At 35.1% G+C, this 21,937-nt stretch overlaps 1 protein-coding gene across 4 annotated transcripts in view; it reads right to left on the minus strand.

The window, feature by feature from the left end:
- Positions 1 to 21,937, minus strand: part of INPP4B (inositol polyphosphate-4-phosphatase type II B) — an 837,221-nt gene that overhangs the window by 778,937 nt on the left and 36,347 nt on the right. The window contains exon 1 of one of the 4 annotated variants that reach the window (XM_030816185.1): positions 8,168 to 8,187. The exons of the other annotated variants lie outside the window; for them this stretch is intronic. The gene's annotated coding sequence lies outside the window, so the exon portion shown is untranslated. Of the gene's footprint in view, positions 1 to 8,167; positions 8,188 to 21,937 lie in introns of those variants that run through there. 4 annotated transcript variants of the gene reach the window in all.

Here is a 21,937-nt window from a genome sequence, read left to right on the forward strand (position 1 = left end):
AGCAGAGTAAACAGACAACCCACACAGTGGGAGAAAATCTTCACAATCTATACATCTGACAAAGGACTGATATCCAAAATCTACAATGAACTCAAAAAATTAGCAAGAAAAAAAAACAAACAATCCCATTAAAAAGTGAGCTAAGGACATGAATAGATATTTCTCAAAAGAAGATATACAAATGGCCAACAAACATATGAAAAAATGTTCAACAACACTACTGATCAGGGAAATGCAAATCAAAACCGTAATGTGATACCACCTTACTCCTGCAAAAATGGCCATAATCAAAACATCAAAAAATGGTAGAGTTGGCATGGAAACTAGAAAAGTTTTAATAGATTTTCACAGCCCAAGACCTATATAGAAGAAAGAAACAAACTGAAGCAAAAAAACAAAAAACAAAAACAAAAGCAAACCTTATGTAATTAAATTGATTAACTGTTAAACTGCTTTATTAAAAAATATATATTAATATCTATTTCTATATGATGCAGAAAAGAAAATTATTTTAAATTGAGGTCCTTTTTTTCTTATATTAAAAATAAACCAAGTTTCAGCAATGTCCTATTTTTTTCTCCTTTAAGACCTTGAAAGGGAGACATATGAAGCCCAACATCTCAAATGGGTGCACCAGTTAATGAACCCCACACTTCATCCCACTCCCACTCTCTAACACCAAACACAAACTCCATTGCAGGTTTTCAGAAACCTGCCCACATTTAAGAATTTCTAATTAAAGAATAATAATGTTAATATCTAGCATCTATATAAAACATAACTATTTGGTGAAACTTTATGTTTTCACATACATTATTATCTTTTGAACTTTGACTTCAAAGCTGGAGAAAAACATATCATGAATTTATAGAAAGGAAATAGAGATAGAGAATATTGCAATGATCTGACTAAAGTCAGATGCCGAAGAAAGGGCATGACTTTCTGGTTTTATCACCAAAGCTTAATTTCAAAGCATGGAGTCTTCATTTCAGAAATTTACTGCTGTGTGGAAAGGGACTGTTAAATATTGCTGTTCTTTAAGAGATTTTGTTTCATTTCATTTCATTTCATTTCATTTCATTTCAGCAGTTTTCCAGGAGAAGGAAATGGCTGTATACTAAAGGGTCAGAGATTATAACAGCAGCAATTAAGATGAGATTCTGCCTATAGCATTAGCTCATTATCTACTGCTCAAACATAAGGTAAATTCTATGAAAGGTGTGTGTAGACAGCAGCCAGCAAGGGGTAGATAGATTGGGGAGGATTAGAATGACACAGTTTATTTTGTGTCCACTCAGCATTAAGGCTTTAAACAGGCCTATACCATGTCTTGCCACTAACATGGGTCTTGATTTCTTCTTGATGATTTAGCTTCAGTTCAGTGACTAGTTTAATATCTTACCCATATCTTCCTATATAGGAATTTCCTAATACCTCGGCCCCCTGGGGTGTATCCTCAGGGATCATGAATGGCTTCTTTCTGCATTCATTTTCAGCTATAATTATTTCTAGAGCCACCACCCTCCTGTAAAGTGTGCACCCTGACACCCAGGCTCTGCTACTTACTCACCCATTGACTGCTATCTAAACTTGCCACTGTCATTGAACCTCCTAAATACTGATTTCCCACCCAGATGTTCTCATACCGCATTGCACTGCTCACAGCCCACCTCCAACAATCCTGGCACCCACGTATGGTTGACAAGAAATTCTGAAGTGAACTTCAAATTATAGTAACCAAGAGAGAATTGTTTAAAGTTGATCAAATTCTTAAATTTCCCAAGTAAATAACCCTATAATGCCTCAGTTCATCACACTGGTTGTATTAATGGGATATTGTCTTTTAAAAAAATAAATTTTAGCTAGATGTGGTCCTGTGCCTGTAGTCCCACAGCTACTTGGAAGGCTGAGGTAGAAGGATCACTTGAGCCCAGGAATTTGAGGCTGCAGTGAACAATGATGGTGCCTCCAGCCTGAGCAACAGAGTGAGACTCTATAAATAAATACATAAATTTTTATTATTTTTTAGAAAATGTTACTCCAATTGGCAAAACAATACATATAAATTTTAGAAAACTTAAAAGAGAAAAAAACAGAAAAAATACAAGAATCATTCATGTTTCTCAGTGAATATTAATATGAAACACACAGCAAAGGTTCATTTTGCTAATTTCACTTAGCATTTTATCATAAACATTTTCTCACAACATTAATAATTCTTTGACTGCTTTTAGGTGCTGTATGATTTTCCATCATATGAATATATGATAGTTTATTTAATCATTGCCCCAAGGTCTTTTTCTCTTAGCTTATGGAAACTGCTCTAAGGTGAGTCTAAACGGGGACACTAATAAGCCCACTACCATGTACTCAGAAAAAGTGATATATCCCTTGGCCATATTCTCATTAATTTTAGAATGGAAAATGTCCTGAGAGTCTTCTCAGATGGAAAAATCACTACACACCTAAGCACAGCAGCTTTCCAGGCCACACAAAGCCAGTGGGGATGGATTCTCTCCATATCATAGGTAAAGGGTTGATGTGAAAACAATACCAAACTTAATTCAAAGGCCGCTCTGACTTTCAAAATTGAAAATGAAGTTCCCAAGATATTTTTAGAAACGCAAGACAAAAAATGATCAAAAGTAGATCTCAAAATGGATCGGGCCATGTAAGGTTCTCTATACCCCAATCTTGGCCCCGATGCTCCCTTTACTAGATAGACATTGGCAACCAAACTCAGGAGGTAGAAGACCCAACATCCATTCCATCGAAATACTCATCTTCTAACTCTTTGACTATCCCAAGATACCCTCTGAAGTAAAGAGCAAACGACAAAAGTGCTACAGAATCAGGGATGGGCCAATCAATAACACACATGTTTATTTGTTTAATCCCCAAGATAAAAACATATGGAATACCCACAAGGATGTTTTGCTTCTAGTAACTGCCCATCAGAAGTGGAACTTCCTGAAGAAGATAAATTACCCTTAGCAATAAACAATTAATAAGGAACAAGTCAGCCAGAAAGTCCACTAGACTCTAAATTACTAGAAAACAAGAACTGACTTGTCCATTCTTGTATCCCTAGCATCCAATCCACTGTCTGGACCAATATTTAGCCACAATAGAAACTCAGTTAGTGTTAAGCTGAATAGAGAAGCAGAACTATGAGCAGGATGCATATTCCAAAGCAATGATCAGTGGAACAAAAAGAATTCAGGGTAAAACAAAGCAAATGATATGCTTGTTGCAGCAGCTAGGGTTCAAGCCCTGCAAGTAAGAAAATGTATCTGTAAGGATTTTCCTCAGAGGCCTCAAAGTCCTAGTCAAAGGATGGCGGTAATACCAAGCACTTTAATCAATTGTGCATATAAAACTGTGATTTCAAACATCAAACAAAAGAAAAAATAAATGAATAGGGTGCAGAGCTAAGCACTTTCTATTTGTTACTAGGATTAATAAAACATTTTAGAAGGGTTACTGAAAACAAAACAATATAAAACCAATTGCATTTCAAAACACCAGCAGCAATGAGTCAGAAAATGTAATAAAGATGCTACTTTAAAATAGCATGAAAAAAAATCCACAAAGTAGTTAAGATTACACTTAACAAAATACATGCAATACATTTCTGAAAATATTATAAAGCTTTACAAAATATTAAAGAAAACTAAACAAATGGATAGATGTACCATATTCATATATTGGAAAATTATATAATGTATAGATGTCAGTTCTACTCAAATTGATCTATAGAATCAATACAGTTACAAACAAATAATCAATGGGTTATTTTTGGTGATAGTGGTGGTATCTATCTAACTAAATATTTGCCTATCCATCTATGGATCTACCTATGTATGTATGTATCTATCTATCACAAGCTAATTCCAAAATGTGTCTATTGGAAGAACTAATTATCGAGAATAGTCAAGACATTACTAAAGAAAAACAAGGTAGGAGGACCTGTCTTGCCGGATATCAAGTCTTATAATTTTTAAGCTATAAATAAAGTATTCAGAATATCAGGCTGTAGTTTAAGATGGTGGAGATTAGGGATAGACAAATAGAATGGCAGCAGTAAGAAGGACCCAGGATCAAAGACATATGGAAGCTTGATTTATTACAGGCCTGAATTAAAGGTCGGTAGAAAAAGGATGGACTTTTCAGTAAAAGAGGCTGAGACAAAGTGGAAGAAAAATCACATTAGATCCCTACTGATACCATACACAAAAAATTCTATGTGGATTAAAGAACTAAGGATAAAAGATGAAAGTTTACAATTTTAAAAAAACAAGAGAACATAATATACTTAATGCTCTAGGGTAAAGAATGATTTCTTAAACATAAAAAGCCCAAATCATGAAGATATCCTGGATTATATCAAAATGGAGAACTTCTGTTTATCAAAAGATATCATACTTTAAAAGTAAAAATTCAAGGCACAATCTGGTGGATAATATTTGTAACATATTAAAATATTAGCATAAATATATAAAGCTCATATGCCAATCAATTAAACAATGACTAATAAGAAATATCACAACTCTTCACAAAAGGAGCAATAAAAAAAACCCAAAATTTGGGCAATGTAATTTGGAAAGCAAATTGGTATTATGCAGTAAGATGTAAATACATTCATACACTGTAAGCTAACAATACAAATCCTAGGTGTGTGTGTATATATATATATTCATGCATAGGAGCATGCACAAGAATATGCATCCAGCATTATTTGTAATGGTCAAATATAATTCAGGAATAAAGTTGATTAATAAAGCATAGTATACTCATTTTGTGGAATACTGTCTAGAAATGAATAACTACCAGTGCATGCAATAATACAGATGAATGTTAGACATATAACATTAAGTGAAAACGCAAGTTATAGAAGAATTTGACAAACATAATGATTTCATTTATATAACTTTAAATGCATGAAAAAACAAAAAAGATATTCTTTAGGACAAAGAAATACAGATAAACTCTAAAGAAAAAGCAAGAAAACTATAGCCACAAACTTCAAGATAGTATTTATGTCTTAGGAAGCACAGACAGATGCCAACCGGATGGGCACTTGAGAAGCTTCAAAGGCAATTGTTCTCTTTCTTAACCTGAGTGGTGGGTGTGTCAGAAACTGCTGTATTTTCGCTTTGTATACCTTATGCATATTTTATAGTTTTTTGTTGTTGATGTTTTTCTGAAATAGGTAACAAAAATAAAACAAAGAGATAGTGCTGTTGTAAGTTCCTCTTAATGTCCTTGGGCTGATAACTCTTCCTTTTTAAAGCTGTTTTTCAGTTTGTAAAATGAATTTTAACAGTATTCCCTTCACGAGGCTGTGTGAAAAACACAGTGGAGCTTAGAACAGTATCTGTCACATAGTAGGAGGTTAAAAAATGCTAATTATCATCATTATGCTCATCAGTATCATTGTATCTATTATTACCAAAGCAACCATCAATGCGGCCAAAAAAAACTATGTCATCTCTGCTCACCCAATGCTTTAATCCTCTCTACAACCAATACAAATAAATTAGATTAATAAATTATACCTTTAATCAACTACCTTTAAAATCTTTTATATCCTACTGTTCTTATCACTACAAATCCTTTTTCTAAAACTTCCATAGTTGCTGTGTCAATTTAATATGTCTCCTATATGTTCTTGCCTAATTTAATCACTATTTCCAATTTAAGAATATTATCTAATATGAGAAAAATGTACAATCCTTCCATGTTCATTGCATTTTACATCCACTCCTCCTAAAATAAAACCCCTTATTGTTGAATTTGGTTACAGTATTCATGTATTATATAATAAATGTGAGAATCTTGGAGATCATCATCGTTCTACATCCATCTTCTCATAGGTGACAAGGACATTTAAACATGCTTAAGAGATGCTTGTAGAATGAATGATAGGTTGTAAAATGAATGAATTAAAGAGAAGTAAACAGACTTGGAGGATTCTTGTTCAATTTGAAGGACAGAGCAGAATTTTTGCCTCTCATTTGTTCAAAGACAACAGTGCCATGAAAATGATAAAAATCAACATAAAAGGGAAAAATATATTAAAAGAATCGAGGGTTTGGCAGTCAAATTATTAAATTCCTAAGAGGGAGAAAGTTGCTGGAAACCTGTTAAGAATAAAACAGAAGAGAAGACACTGTAACCAGGGAATGAGTACTCTGAACATGCTCTGTGCTAAAGTCAGCAAACACAGTTGATAGTAGGGAAAAAGGATGCTGAACAGAGAAGAGGTAAAAGCCTGTCTGCAGAAAGGCTACCCATGGAGATCCCCTCTTTCTGCCAAAACATAAAGGCAGAGCCACCAGCAGCTTAACATTTATATTCAGGCAAAAAAAAAAAAAGAAAAAGTCTAAAAGAGCTCTTTCTTCAGATTTAAATAATTGCTGCAGAAACTAGACTATTGATAATGAAGTTGGCACCTACCTATTCTGGCATTTGTGAGTTCTCAGCCTTAGAGGAAGGTTTCTGTTCATTCACCCTATAACATCGGTTGACATTTACAAGACCTATCCACATCCAGAGAGTTTCCAAAAGGCTTCTCTATTCACAGAAATTGATGTGGAAAACAGATGTGTGTGCGTGTGTGTGTGTGTGTGTGTGTGTGTAATAGCAGAGAACAAAATTATACTACCTACCTAGATGATGAATATAGTTCCGTATTCTCAAACATAAACAGAAAATTGGAAATAATTAAACATATTGCCTCCATAAAAGAGAAAGACAAATAGAAAAACTGAGATTATATTCATCAGTGAAGTTCAAGAAAGCAAAATGCTAGCCTTTATTTAGAGCTTACTATGTGCCATGCTCTGAACTAATAATTTGACATGCTTAATCTAATGAAATGTTCCTAGTGTCCCTATAAAAAAGCAGATAGAGAACTCTAGATTCAGAGAAATTAAGAAACATGTCTAATGTCACACAGTAAGTGACTGAGCCAAGATAGGCACCCAGGTATTCTAAAATCTCTATTCTTAGACTTACGTTCTACTGCCTTTTGAAACATAGCACCTATAAAACAAGAAATCTGCTATATAATAAGATTGCAAAAAAAGCTTCCATAAATGTCAGTCATGATTACCATCAGAAAAACAGGAAGATAAAGTCAAAGAATTTTCCTGGAACACAGAGCAAAAAGGCAAACAGAAGAGAATTTGAGCTAAGAGAGAAGAGACATAAAAGATCTATATCTAGGTGATTGAACTCCTACAAAATGAAGACAGAAAATATTTGGAATCACCAAATTTCCCGAACTAATAAAAGAAAATAAATCTAGACAAATTTTCATGCCATTTTATATCCCTAAGGTAAAGGGAATATCCTAAGTGCTTCCAAAGTAAAAGAAAATAATAAAAGATTGCTAACAAAAAAAATGGCAATCATTTTGCCATTTTTACCATTAAATGTTATAAAATAAAATTAGAGTAATGCATTAAGAATTTATGGGAAAAAATTTAAACCTAAATTGTCTATTTTCAAATGTGAGGTAAAATAAATACGTTTTCAGATATTCAAGAATTCAGGAAATTTATCTGCCATATACTCCTCTGAGGAAGTCACTTGAGGATGGTCTCATCAAAACAAGAATGGAAATCAAGAAAGGGAAAGATACGAGAAATAACAACAACAACAGAAGTAAACCAGAATAAAGTGAAAAGAAATATCACTTATGCAGAAAGCCTAAAGAACAATTGATTTCAATTGGGACAGAAAAACACTGGACCATCAATAGAAAAATCTCAAATCACAAAAATTACATAGATCCTAATCAATATAACAAAAATAAGTCAAATGAAATTACTGATATTACAAAAAGGCACCTATTTCTTTACTGTTACCAAAGGAAGGACAGGAGAGGGAAGAAGAGAAACACTAGGAAAAATAGAAAACTATTTTTACACATAAAAAGCAACCCAAAATGTGGCATGATTTTGAGCAATTAGCGGAGTACAAGAAAACAACACTACTCATTTGACCTTGATGATAGATTCAAGAGGCATAAGCAGTGGGTAATTGGGCCCATGAAGAAGGAAAATAATGTAAGCTCATCATCTTTAGCATTTACTTAGAGTTAAAGCATGAAAAAAAATTATTACGGTTTCAGAACAGAATATGAATGTTTTCTACTTACCTTAATAATGTTCGAGTGAAGTTATAGCTCACAGATGTTGGAAGATGGAGTTGAGTAAATATGTAGCAAAGAGGAGAGGTGCTGATATCCCCCCAAACATGAGGAATAACGAGTCTCCATGTAAAGACTACAGAACAACAGTAGAAATTAAAGTGTATCATCAAAAGTGATGCAGATACATAATTGAAGAACTTTTCTGAAATATGTTACTATTCAAAATTAAAAAGGGGAAGGAATTGTGTAGGGGAGATTGTATAATGAGATAAACTACTATATTTCACAGTAAGAAGTAGAGAAGTAGAGATAATGACGAAAGTTGATGAATCAATTAGTATATTATTTATTTAAAGCATATATAAGTGCATATAAAGTATACAATGTGTATGTATGTGTATGTGTTTGTGTGTGTGTGTATATAGAGTATACTAAAGTTATAGTGTTAACTAATAGGGGAACAAAAACCGGAAATGGTGTGATGGTTGAAGTGTTTATAGGAGCAGTAGGATGGGGACCATGAGAGACTGGTGCTTTCCTTGATTAATACTTTGGTAGTACTGGACTTTATCCATGAGCACATAATACACTGCCAATTTTTTTTAAAGAATGAATTAAATTTTACAAAAACACTAGAGTTAAATATTGGGATGAATGTCCATGGAATATCATTATAAAAAAGGAATTCTCAAATTCAATCTCTGTTAAAAGCTTTAAGGCTAACATTATTTATAAATGCTACTTATACAACCCCTTGTTCTGCTTTTCCCCATATATATTTCAGGATTACTTTCTCCTCATTACTTTCTAAAACTCATCGGTCTCAATATATTTCGAATAGTCATGTGCATTTTTCAACAATTTTAAATCGTACACATAAAAAGATACATATTTGTGGAAAAATTAGACAATTCCAAAAAATATACACTACAAATGATCATAATCCACCCTTCAGAAGCAACCACTTTTGATACTTTGGCAATTATCTCAATTATTTAACATAGCTGAAATTACAACACAGCTAATATTTTGCATTCTACTTTCAAAAAATATATAAAAATATGTGTGCTATTAAAAACACTATTAATTTAAAATATCATTTTAAGTAAATCTTGAAGGATTATAAAATAGTACATAAAAATGTAGAAAATTCAAAAAGTAAAGTATAGAAGAGATAATAATCCTCATAATTCTATAATCTGGAGATACTCAGTTTCAACATTGCAACATATTTCTCCACATATTTTCCCTGTATATATTATACGTAGTGTGTTTTTAATAGTGGATCTAGTGTATCTGCAAGTTTGTTCCCTGTTTTGTTTTTACTAAATATTGTAACAAAAGTATTCCTCCCACATATAAATTTCTTTATGAATATCTTTTACATGTTTATGAAATTTTAATGAACTCTTTTTCTACAATAAGTATTTTGTGTTCTTCCAATATATCAATTATTCAGATTATAAATAATGATGCAATGAACACTCTTATATATAAAATCTTTGCCTCTTTTGGATTATTTTCATAGCTTAAATTTCCAGAAGTACAAATACTGAATCTAAAAGAAGTCCAATAAATTTAGACTATGAAAAGATCATTCTGAATACAATAATTAGAAAAGCATTATAATTTAAGCAGGGTGATTCTTTGACTTACATAAAATGTTTTTGTATAAGAAATTAAAAGAGATAAGTGAGAGTTCTTTGTCAGCACTTTGAAAATGGCTGAGAAAACATGATGCCTTTTAGGTTGAATGTACGTACAGCAACCTTAGCAATAACAGAAATAGCAATCTCCTTTCTCCCAAAAGTGAGTAATAATTTATACCGGGCAAATAAACACACTTCTGGTTTCATTCATTTTATGGCCAGCATATCTACATGGAAGCAGTAAAGCAGGTAAAGATTCTGAGTCAAATACAAACTGCTAGTACTTATTTACAAGGCTGTAAAGAATTTGCTTTAACAAATCATGTTTTCTCTCCTATCATAATGATTTTTGCATGGCATCAAGTTAAGATAATGATGTAATATATGTATGATCAAATGGAAATTGGATCACCAGAAATATTAAGCGATATTAAAGAATTTGAATTTTCGTGAGATTTATAGACAGATTCCTGAAAGGAAAGGGAAAACCCTAAAAATTTGCTTGGATCTCTTAGTATTTTAAGTTCTAAAGGCAAAACACTAAGTAACCTTATTATGTTAGTTAGCTTGTAACCCTAAAACACCACAGGATGTTATAGTATAATACTGACTTCTGTTGCAGGGATTTATGTTAATTATGTGTTACATGTTGGGGATCCCTTTTAGTATTTCCTCCTTAGTACTATGCCTGGAACTTCTTATGTTCCTATTAAGTGATTAAAGGTGATTAAATGGTAGCCTTGAACTCAAGAAGAGGGAATAAACAGAAGACAGTATATTATTCAACTTTGGAAATGAGTAATAAACAAAGGGAGTGTCTGAGAGTCCATCTGTAGAGAAGGTCACTTAAAGGATCTGAAAGTAGATCCATGTTGGCTGGAAACAGATTTGATGAAGAGTGTGTTGGAGGAGGAATTGTCAAGAGATAAAGATGGAAAGGTTGACCAGAGACAGATCAAAGGGCCTTACATAGCAGATTAAAGTAGTGAAAAAAAAAATAAATGGAGGTATTTAAACATGGAGCATGAAGATGAGACATAAAGAACAGGATAGTTGGAAAATAAGGAAAAAACTGGAGGTATGGTCAAAAGTGGAAAAACAGAGGTGGTTGCAGTAATCTAAGCAGGAGATGATAATGGCCAAAATTAAGACAGTAAAACAGGGACAGTGTTATGGGCTAAATAATCCCCCCGTCCAAAAAAACGTATTGAAACTTTAATCCCCAGTCCCTCAGAATGTAACTGTATTTGGAGAGAGGGCCTTTAGAAAGGCAATTAGGTTAAAATGAGGCCATTAGGGCAAGCCCCAATCCAATCTGACTGGAGTCATAAGAAGAGGAAATTTAGATACACATAGAGACACCGGGGTTGCACATGCACAGAAGAAGGACTGTATGAGGACACAGAGAGTGGAGGCATCTGCAAGCCAAGCAAACAGGCCTCAGAAACCAAACCTGCCAACTCCATCTTTGACTTCCAGCCTACAGAACTGTAAGAAAATAAATTTCGGTTGTTTAAGCCACACAATCTTTGGTATTTTATTATGCCAGCCCAAGCAAACCAGTACAGATGGATGTCAGTGAAAGATTCTGGGAGATATTTAGAAGGCAAAAATCTTAAAATTCAGTGATGGATATAGGTTATAATGGAGAAGCATAAGTCAGAGTGACTCCCAGATTTTTAGTTTCAGTATTTGGGAAGGTAAAGTGCCATTGTTCAAGGTAGGAAATCCAAGAGAAGGAGCAGGATAGACTAAAAAAATAACAAATTCTGTTGTGGTCCTGTTGAGTTTTTTTTGTAATCATGCTACATGCCTGTGGTAAATACTCCATAGTTAAATAAATACATGGATCTGAATCTCAGGAAAGAGAGCTTGGCTGGAGAAATTGACCTAGGTGTCATCAACATACAGATTAAAAAAGACTCAGTTAGGGACCAGGAAAATCATTGGTAGGACTTGGTCACATATAGAAATGAAAAGATCAAAGACGATCTCATCTTCCTCAAAGGTCACTAGGGTTTGGCTTTCAGGTATTGAGGCTTATACAATTAGAGTAAGAAAGTCCAATGAAAAACTACCAAAATAAATATGAGATTTAGTGAGGTAACGGAATATAAACTACAGTTGGCCCTTGGACAACATGGGTTTGAACTGATGTGTCCACTTACATGCAGACTTTCTTCCACCTCTGCCAACCCTGAGACAGCAAGACCAACCCTTCCTTTCCTTCCTCCTCCTCAGCCTCCTCAATGTGAAGACAATGAGGATGAAGACCTTTATGATGATCCACTTCCACTTAGTGAGTAATAAGTATATTTTCTCTTATGATTTTCTTAATGACATTTTATTTCTTCTAACATAATTTATTGTAAGAATACAGTGTATAATACATGTAACATACAATACATAATACATGTAACAGACAATATATGTATTAGTTCACTGTTTACCAGGAAGACTTCTGTTCAACAGTAGGCTATTAGTTATTGTTCTGGGGGAGTCAAAATTTATACATTCATTTTCAACTGCAAGGGTGTTTGCATCCATAAATCCCACATTGTTCAAGATACTTGAAAGCCTACCCAGAAGACATCCCACACTCCACCACATCCCTTCCTGCCCCAACAGGTTTTTTAATGTGGCAAGTCCCCAGAGAGTGAATCATGATGGTACCTGCAAGTCACAGTAATTCTACTTCTTTTTGCCAGAGACTGTTTAGTAGTCATTTGACCTATTCATATCCAACAAAGATATATCTAAGGTTTTCTTCTAGATAAAAAGAGAAACAAGTATGAAGAACAATTTACCTTTTCTTCCTGAATGTGAGAACTAATGAGAAGCCATGTTGATATTTTGGTGCCATATTGTGAGAATGAGAGTCCCAAAGACGGCCCAAAGAATCACAGAGAAGCCTTCCCAGAGGTCTGTGTTTGTGAACCTGGAATCCTGGAATCCCCTATCCACTCACTTGTTATAGGAGAGATAAATAATCTCTCACTGTTTATTCCAAATTCCACATTCAGTTGTTAAGAATCCTATTTTTTGAAGTTAAAGCATTTCAAAAGAATTTAGCATTTTTCTCAAAGAACTCACCTACTAAAATGGTATGGAAGTTACCTTGAAAGCACAGGCTAAGATATCAACTTACTCAGCCTACTGAGGCTGAGAAACTCCAATTTTTAACCTGGGAGTGAGTTTTTCCTCTTTCAGTTTCTTTTTTTTTTTAATGATAATAATTTTAAAAGTGGTATTGACTATTTTGTGCCTTCCCTGTGCAAAATAATAAAGTTGAACTCAGCGTCTGGTAGGATGTAAGAAATGAAACATCAGGCTGGGTGCGGTGGCTCATCCCTGTAATCCCAGCACTTTTGGGAGGCCAAGGCAGGAGGATAACCTAAGGTCAGGAGTTCGAGACCAGCCTGGCCAACATAATGAAACCTCATCTCTACTAAAAATACAAAAATTAGCCGGGCATGGTGGTGAGCACCTGTAATCCTAGCAATAGGGCAGGAGCTGAGGCAGGAGAATCGCTTGAACCCAGGAGGCGGAGGTTGCAGTAAGCCGAAATTGCACCACTGCACTCCAGCCTGGGCGACAGAGTGAGACTCTGTCTCAAAAAAAAAACAAAAAAAAAAAGAAAAAGAAAAGGAAAGAAATGAAACATCAAAAACCAGTTTCTTAACCTTATACAATAAAATGGGTTTTTGCAGGAGCCATCAATTACATCAATTAGTTAATAGGTATAGATAGTGTAATTTTAAGAATATATTCATTTAATAATCAGGCAGTAGATACTCAGAAGTGCATTTTTATCAGTTGAATTCGACATGGAAACTGCTGAATATTGTCAGTAAAATCATTTTTAGTTCTTTATTTCCTTGTTATATAAGGAAAAAACTTTCACAAAGACTCTTCTTTACATTTTTTTTTCATAAAAGAGGGGAAAACACTATCTCTAACACTTTATATTTTAATTTTACTACAGAGATAGAACCCTACAAAGGGACTTCCCTTCTGTGTTCTAAGGCAGGAATAGATGATATAAGAAATATGTCTCTGGCTTCCCAGGGGAATTCAATAAACCTTAAAAAAAACAGAAAGAAAAGAAACCTCTCAATTCTTTTTATGAAGTAAGCAAGACACTGATGTTAATCCTCAATAGGATTACTCGGTGAAAACAAAAACCATCCAGACTAATTTCACTTATGACTATCAATGTAAAAATCCTTGAGAAAATCACTTTGGGAGGCCGAGGCAGGTGGATCACATGAGGTCAGGACTTCGAAACCAGCCTGGCCAAGATGGTGAAATCCCGTCTCTACTAAAAATACAAAAAAATTAGCTGGGCGTTTTGGCACATGCCTGTAATCCTAGCTACTTGGGAGGCTGAAGCAGGAGAATCCCTTGAACCCGGGAGGTGGAGGTTGCAGTGAGCCAAGATTGTTCCACTGCACTCCAACCTGGGCGACAGAGTGAGACTCCATCATAAATAAATAAAATCATAGTAAACAAAATCTATTATTACTTCAAAAAGAATAGCGCGTCGTGACCAGATATGGCTTATTCTAATAGGAAAGATACTATTTATAATAAATTTATCACTTTAGCATTGAAGTCAGATCATACGACTTTTCTACTCTAAACCTGCCGAAGACTTCCCATTTCACTCACGGTAATGCCAAAATTCTTACACTAACCTGAAGGGTTTATATAACCTGGCACCTGCTGTGTCTGGGTCTGATTCTCTCTGGGTCATACTCTGCACTCTGCTGCTTCTCAAACAATCGAGGAACATGCCTGGCTTATTTGTCTGGAATACCTCCCTCAAGCAACCACAGGGTTGAATCCTTCATCTCCTCCTTCATTGTTTCACTTAAGCGTCCCCCTTACAGTAAGGCTTATGCTGACCATGCTGCTTAAAGTTACAATCGTCCTACCCTCACTTTGACACTTTTGATTCCCTTTCCCTGCTGTTTGTATGTTTGCTTTATTCTATAGCACTTTCTATAGCATTTTGATATCACCTTCTAGAACTGACCCAAAGTATTCCTTGTTTGCTTTTCGTTTTTTGTTTTTTGAGACATGGTCTCACTCTGTTACTCAGGCTGGAGTGTAGTGGCACAATCATGGCTCACCACAGCCTTGACCTCCCTGGCTCAGGTGATCCTTCCACCTCAGCGTCCCAAGCAGCTGGGACTACAGGTTTGTGCCACCATGTCCAGCTAATTTTTGTATTTTTTGTAGAGATGGGGTTTCGCCATGTTGCCCAATCTGGTCTCGAACTCCTGGGCTCAAGCAAACCACTGGCCTCGGCCTCCCAAAGTTCTGAAATTACAGGCATGAGTCACCATGCTCACCTAAATTCGAAGAGGGCAGGACTCTGTCTGTATCAATCACCACTGTATTTCTTTCACCTACAATAGTACCTGACACGCAGCATTCAACTGATCTTTTAAGATAAACAACTGAATGGTTATATTAATAAATAGGAATAGAAAGCACAAGATAATCTCTACAGACACTAAAAAGCCATTTGACAAATAAATACATATTCTTTCAAAATGTTTAACTAAATAGAAAATTGATGTCTAAATCCTTAACATAATTTAACTGAAAAATATTCTTAGTACGTAAACACTGGGGACATTCCACTACAGAAGTTAAAAGGATGTCTGCAATCACTGTTAATACTTAACACTATATAAGATGTATTGGGGAGTCAATTATAAGTAGAAACACATTATAAATGGGAAAAGAATGGATGGAATAAACTAGAACTACTTGTAGATAAGAGGATTATACAATTAGAGTAACAAAGTCCAATGAAAAACTACCAAAATAAATATGAGATTTAGTGAGGTAACGGAATATAAACTACAGTTGGCCCTTGAACAACATGGGTTTGAACTGATGTGTCCACTTACATGCAGACTTTCTTCCACCTCTGCCAACCCTGAGACAGCAAGACCAACCCTTCCTTTCCTTCCTCCTCCTCAGCCTCCTCAATGTGAAGACAATGAGGATGAAGACCTTTATGATGATCCACTTCCACTTAGTGAGTAATAAGTATATTTTCTCTTATGATTTTCTTAATGACATTTTATTTCTTCTAACATAATTTATTGTAAGAATACAGTGTATAATACATGTAACATACAATACATAATACATGTAACAGACAATATATGTATTAGTTCACTGTTTACCAGGAAGACTTCTGTTCAACAGTAGGCTATTAGTTATTGTTCTGGGGGAGTCAAAATTTATACATTCATTTTCAACTGCAAGGGTGTTTGCATCCATAAATCCCACATTGTTCAAGGCTCAACTGTATTGTTAAGTGAATAAAGTCAAGGTATGGGAGAGTATGAATAAGTATGTCATTCTCTTTGCTTAAAAATAGAGGAAAAAAGAGGCCGGGCACGGTGGCTCACGCCTGTAATCCCAGCACTTTGGGAGGCCTAGGGGGGCTGATCACGAGGTCAGGAGATTGAGACCATCCTGGCTAACACGGTGAAACCCCGTCTGTACTAAAAATACAAGAAATTAGCCAGGCATGGTGGTGGGCGCCTGTAGTCCCAACTACTAGGGAGGCTGAGGCCAGAGAATGGCATGAACCCGGGAGGCGGAGCTTGCTGTGAGCTGAGATGGCGCCACTGCAGTCCGGCCTGGGCGAAAGAGTGAGACTCCGTCTCAAAAAAAAAGGAGGAAAGAAGAACATATAAATGCATGTGTGCACTATATTTTCAGGCACTTGATAATATATATGTATTACCTCTTCAAAAATTTAAATACATTTTTTAAAAAGAAACACCTTTCTCTAAAACACTGCAGAATAACATCTGAAGAAACAAATTCAGCCAGGAACAGGTGGCTCACGCCTATAATCCCAGCACTTTGGGAGGCCAAGGGGGGTAAATCACTTGAATCCAGGAGTTCAAGACCAGCAGGGGACAAGTGGTGAAACCCCGTCTCTACAAAATAATACCAAAACTTAGCCTGGCGTGGTGGCATGTGCCTGTAGCCCCAGATGCTCAAGAGGCTGAGATGGAAGGATCACTTGAGCCTGGGAGTCAGAGGTTGCAGTGAGCTGACATTATGCCACTGCACTCCAGCCTGAGCAACAGAGCAAGACCCTGTTAAAAAAAAAAAAAAAAGAAGAAGAAAGAAAGAAAAGAGAAGAAAAAGAAACAAGCTAAAGAGTGAGGGAGAGAAAAAAATTCTAACATGAAGTCTCCCTAGAGCTTGAACAGGGTGAGCAGGCTCAGTTCCAAGGACTGCCATTCTCATCATATGTCTGCCCTCAACATGTTCATCCGACAAAAAATCATATTTGATGCTTTGCTACATGATTGTGATGTTACATGAGCTGTTCCTTTTGCTTTGCTATAAATTTTTTGTGTTTGTAAGCATCTGAAATGATGCATAAGAACCATTAATTCAATTCAATAGGATCCAACAAACACTGAGTGCTGATTTTGCTTATTAGCCAGCGCCATTGCCTTCCATGGTAGCAAATATTGTAAGGGAGGCATGAAATGTGGGATATATATAGAAGTATAAAGGTAACAAAAAGGCACCAAGAAACTTCCCCAAAGAGGTGCTATCTTATACCAATTTTGAAAACAGACCATAGGAATAGAGAAGAGGAATATTCCAGGAGGACGAGATTGCATGTGCAAACTAATAAATGTGTAAAGTAGCACAAAGATGTGTTTGGAGAACAATGTGTTGCTAAAATGGAAAGTGGTATTCAAAGGGCAAAGGGAATATAGGAGGGGGAGGGCAATGATCAAACTATCAAGGGCCTGGACAGTTTATGCTACTTAGTTTAGACTTCATCTTGGACTGATGTGGAGCCAGAATATCTATCAGCAGGGAGAACATATGGCCAGATGCATCTGTTTACCTGGTTAGCAATGTGGAATACACATTGGAAGGAGCAAGACCAAAGCATGCAACCATCCACTGAGATATGATGAGCACGATGTTTCCTTAGGGTTCATCTTTGTGTCCTACTCAGCAACATGTACAGTAAATTACACACAGTGACTTTCAGTAGCCCCTGATTGCCTACAATGTCACAACTTTTATTTTTCTGACAGTATCTTAGCTATAAGAATAAAAGTGTAAGAATCAATTTAACCTGGCTGCCCTAGCATTTTGAAACAATATTTTATCTAAATATGCTAACATTTATACTACAGCTATGTGAAAACTAAGATTTGTCTATATGTTATTCAAAATTCATTTGACTATGCATGGGTTGCACAGGTACCACAGGTGGTGTTTTGATTTTCCAACTTCGTTATAAATATTTAAGTTGCCAAGTTCCATCATCTTCCATTACCATCTAAAATAGACTTTACTGAACTCTTGCTATTTCTCTAAAGGAGCCCTGTTATTCATTGAGCTTCATGATACAATACACACACACACACACACACACACACACACACACACACACGAAAAGAAACAAAGAAAAACAAGCCATCCATCCACCAACTAGATTCTTTCTTGGGGGGAGAGTAGTTGTTCTTTTTCTTGTTTCATTTTGCTGAATAACAAATGCTGAAAATAATTACCAAATCAGGTTTCACAACAGGTGAGACTTCCTAGGATTCTTTCTTGAAGGTTTTTGAATGGACAGTAAAAATGCAGAAAATTCACAAAACTTCTCAAATTGAAAGCCGGATGAAGATACACAAGAAAATGACAGAAAGTCTCTCAAATGATTTATAATACCTGTTTCAAGACTCAAAGAATCATCTACTCAGGAAGAAAACAACACACCACCTTTATTTAGAGACTGAATCTAATCTCAGCTGTACTTCCCACTGTACCCATCCTTTTTCAGGACAACAGACTACTTTAGATAAATAATATGCATAAGTAATTAATAAGAATATAACTGAGTATATTCAGAGGTAGTTATACTGGAGGATCTAGAACTTAACAGAGACTGTTTATGTGGAAATAGCCTTTGACAATGCAAACATAAGTCCCTATCATTCTCTATTTTTATTCATCTAATTTATGATCAGAACACTATAGAAATTGCCACATAAGAAATAATCTTTTCAGAATGTTTTAATTTTTAATGTTAGAATATTTATTTATATAACTACTTATTATAGTAAAGATTTTGAATCTGAAGAATTTTAGGATGAAAATCATCTATGTATTTTAGTATGACATGACAGTGACTAAGCAGCTAATATTGTTATCCTAAATAATTGTGGATTTGTTAATATTAGAATACAATGTTCAAAAATTAGAATCAAATATTCAGTTTGTTAAGTGAAACATACAAAATATTTTTAATTTTTTATTTGCAGGAATATTTCTATATAAGTGATTAAAAACCTTATTATATGTTAACCTTATCAGTAAATGGATTATGTTTTTATCAGTGAATGATGTTTTGGAATCAAGCACATGGTGAATAAATTTTAATGTTAAAAATTTTAATGTTAAAAAAGCATGAGGGAAAATGGTCAATATTTTAATTTAAAAAGATGTAAAACCTATAAGGTTCCAAAATACAATTTTATTTCTTATTTTTTATTTTTGTGGGTAAATAGTAGGTATATATACTTCCTTCTTATTTAATTTTCATTGATGTAATATAAGAAAAGATGTTAAGGGGACTAAATAGCAGTGCTAAATCTTAAGCCTGACTTTGCATATTTTTTTAAGACCTAGTTATTAATTTTCATTTCACTCTTTGAAAAAACAAAGGCCTTCTAAAATTCCAGCTGTTCTAACAAGTGTTACAGAGATCCATTAGTCTTTAATACCTTCAACATCACATTTAAGACAAATGTTTGATGCTCCAGGTACCTCTATAGTAATAGGTACCACACGCCACCCATTTGGTGTAAGTGGAGATTATGGAGGATAGATTCACAGACTGAATTTTCATTTACAAGCTAGTGATTATATTCTGTCATCCTGGGAAAAAAGTACTGACTCAAATGCAAAGAAAAAATTGTACAAACATCCTACAATATATATCAGAGCTTATTTAACAGTGGTGAATGTTGCATAAGTTATCCATGGTCTTTCTTCACCTGTATTCTCCTTATGACTGATTTCCCTGAGTCAGCAGGACACAGTCAAGTTGCAGCCAATGACTCTGGAAAAGATTTGACTTTTCCATGTTTAAGAAAAAAAAAAAAACCTTCTTGAAGGTTTTTAAATGGACAGTAAAAATGCAGATAATTCACAAAACTTCTCAAATTGAAAGCCGGATGAAGATACACAAGAAAATGACAGAGAGAAAGTCTCTCAAATGATTTATAATACCTGTTATAATAATCACGTTAAACATGATTATTTTATTTTCTAATCTAAGTGACATATCTAAGACTGCTTACCAAGTGCTATCAATAGGAATGCAAATTGTTAGTCACATCATTCTAATAATTTTCAAATCATCAGTTAATTTTTTGATTGTATCAATGTGATATACTATTTCTGGGAAGCTGTCAATAACTAGAATGCCCCTTTCTGAATCATGACATAGCAAATTACATCAAGCTTTCCATTGATATCCCCAGTAAGTGCACCCCTAATCAGCATGTTCATGCAGTTGGAGGGTGGCTGGCATAATGTCTTTGGGTCAGGACAGGCAATGAACCTGGATGTCAGCAATTCCCTTCAGTGCTGGAGCCCAGGAAGACTGGGCCTTGGTCTTAAGAATTTATCATTGGCCAGGCGCGGTGGCTCATGCCTGTAATCTCAGCACTTTGGGAGGCCAAGGTGGACAGATCACCTGAGGTCAGGAGTTCGACACCAGCCTGGCCATCATGGTGAAATTTGTCTGTACTAAAAATGTAAAAATTAGCTGGGCATGGTGGTGGGCGGCTGTAATCCCAGCTACTCGGACGGCTGAGGCAGGAGAATTGCTTGAACCCAGGAGACGGAGGTTGCAGTGAGCCGAGATCACACCACTGCACTCCAGCCTGGGTGACACAGTGAGACTCCATCTCAAAAAAAAAAAAAAAAAAAAAAAAATCATCAAATTGTTAAACAATGTGAATGTACTTAATGCCACTGGATTATACAATTAAAATGGTTAGAAGTGTAAATTTTATGTTAGTTATGTATATTTTGCCAAAAATAAAAAAGAGTTTGTCATCAAACATGCATCAGTGAGGGTGCCACTTATTATTTAATTATAGAATAGCATTCTTCACATTTGTTCACTATGCATCCACATAGAGTTTAGAATGTGTCTTTGTTCCTGTGGTATCAGCATTTTTACCCATAATCCTGAACTACACCTTGATCCATCAGCATTATTTATTGATTGATTCAGAATATAAATGTTTTACTGCTGTAAGTATGAGTAGTAATCTACTGAGATTAACATTTCAGTTATCAGGCCACAGCTAATATACACAATCATATTTTTAGTACCTAACCAGTGATTTCATAAAATCAGCTCACCTAACATCTATTAAGTTTCTATGGAGCAAAAAAAGACTCTCCCAGTTGCTTTTACTGTCACCTCAATATATAGTTGACTAACTTGTAAGCCGTATGCTCATACTGTAGGTATGGTCATACATAAGGCTGTTATTAATCTCACATTGTAATCCTAAAATCACTAAAGAAATTTTCCAGGACCGAATCTTGTTGGTATTTTATGTATCCTATACTTATACTTAGATGTGACCCCTAATCCTCTTGTCTGAAAGAAAAGTGTCTTGCATACAAATTGTCATTCAAAAAATACATTGGTTTAGAAGTATTTCTTCCTGTTTTTAACTAATTACACATGTCCAGACAGAAGGAGGTTCTATTCTAGCCATTTAAAAAATGAAAAATGTTATGTAAGTGCACTGCTGACATTTTTCTGCACTGGTTGTTAAAATACTAATCTACTTTCAATCCAGTTGTTAAATTCTACACTTACTGTCTTATAAGGAGTCACTTAAAGATATTGCTGCAGCAGTAGAGGCTGAGACTGGGGCTCGATACAGTGCTGGTGCAGACGTCTTCCCTACCTCCACCTGTACGTACATATGCTCAGCACACCAAAGTAGTAGTGGAGTCATAGGCAGTGGCTATCATTGCCTCAGAGGAGCATAATGCAGGCAGAGAGCACTGCTGATGGCAA

The sequence above is a fragment of the Nomascus leucogenys genome, chromosome 7b (genome assembly GCF_006542625.1).
Source record: "Nomascus leucogenys isolate Asia chromosome 7b, Asia_NLE_v1, whole genome shotgun sequence".
In the NCBI taxonomy this organism is placed as follows: domain Eukaryota; kingdom Metazoa; phylum Chordata; class Mammalia; order Primates; family Hylobatidae; genus Nomascus; species Nomascus leucogenys.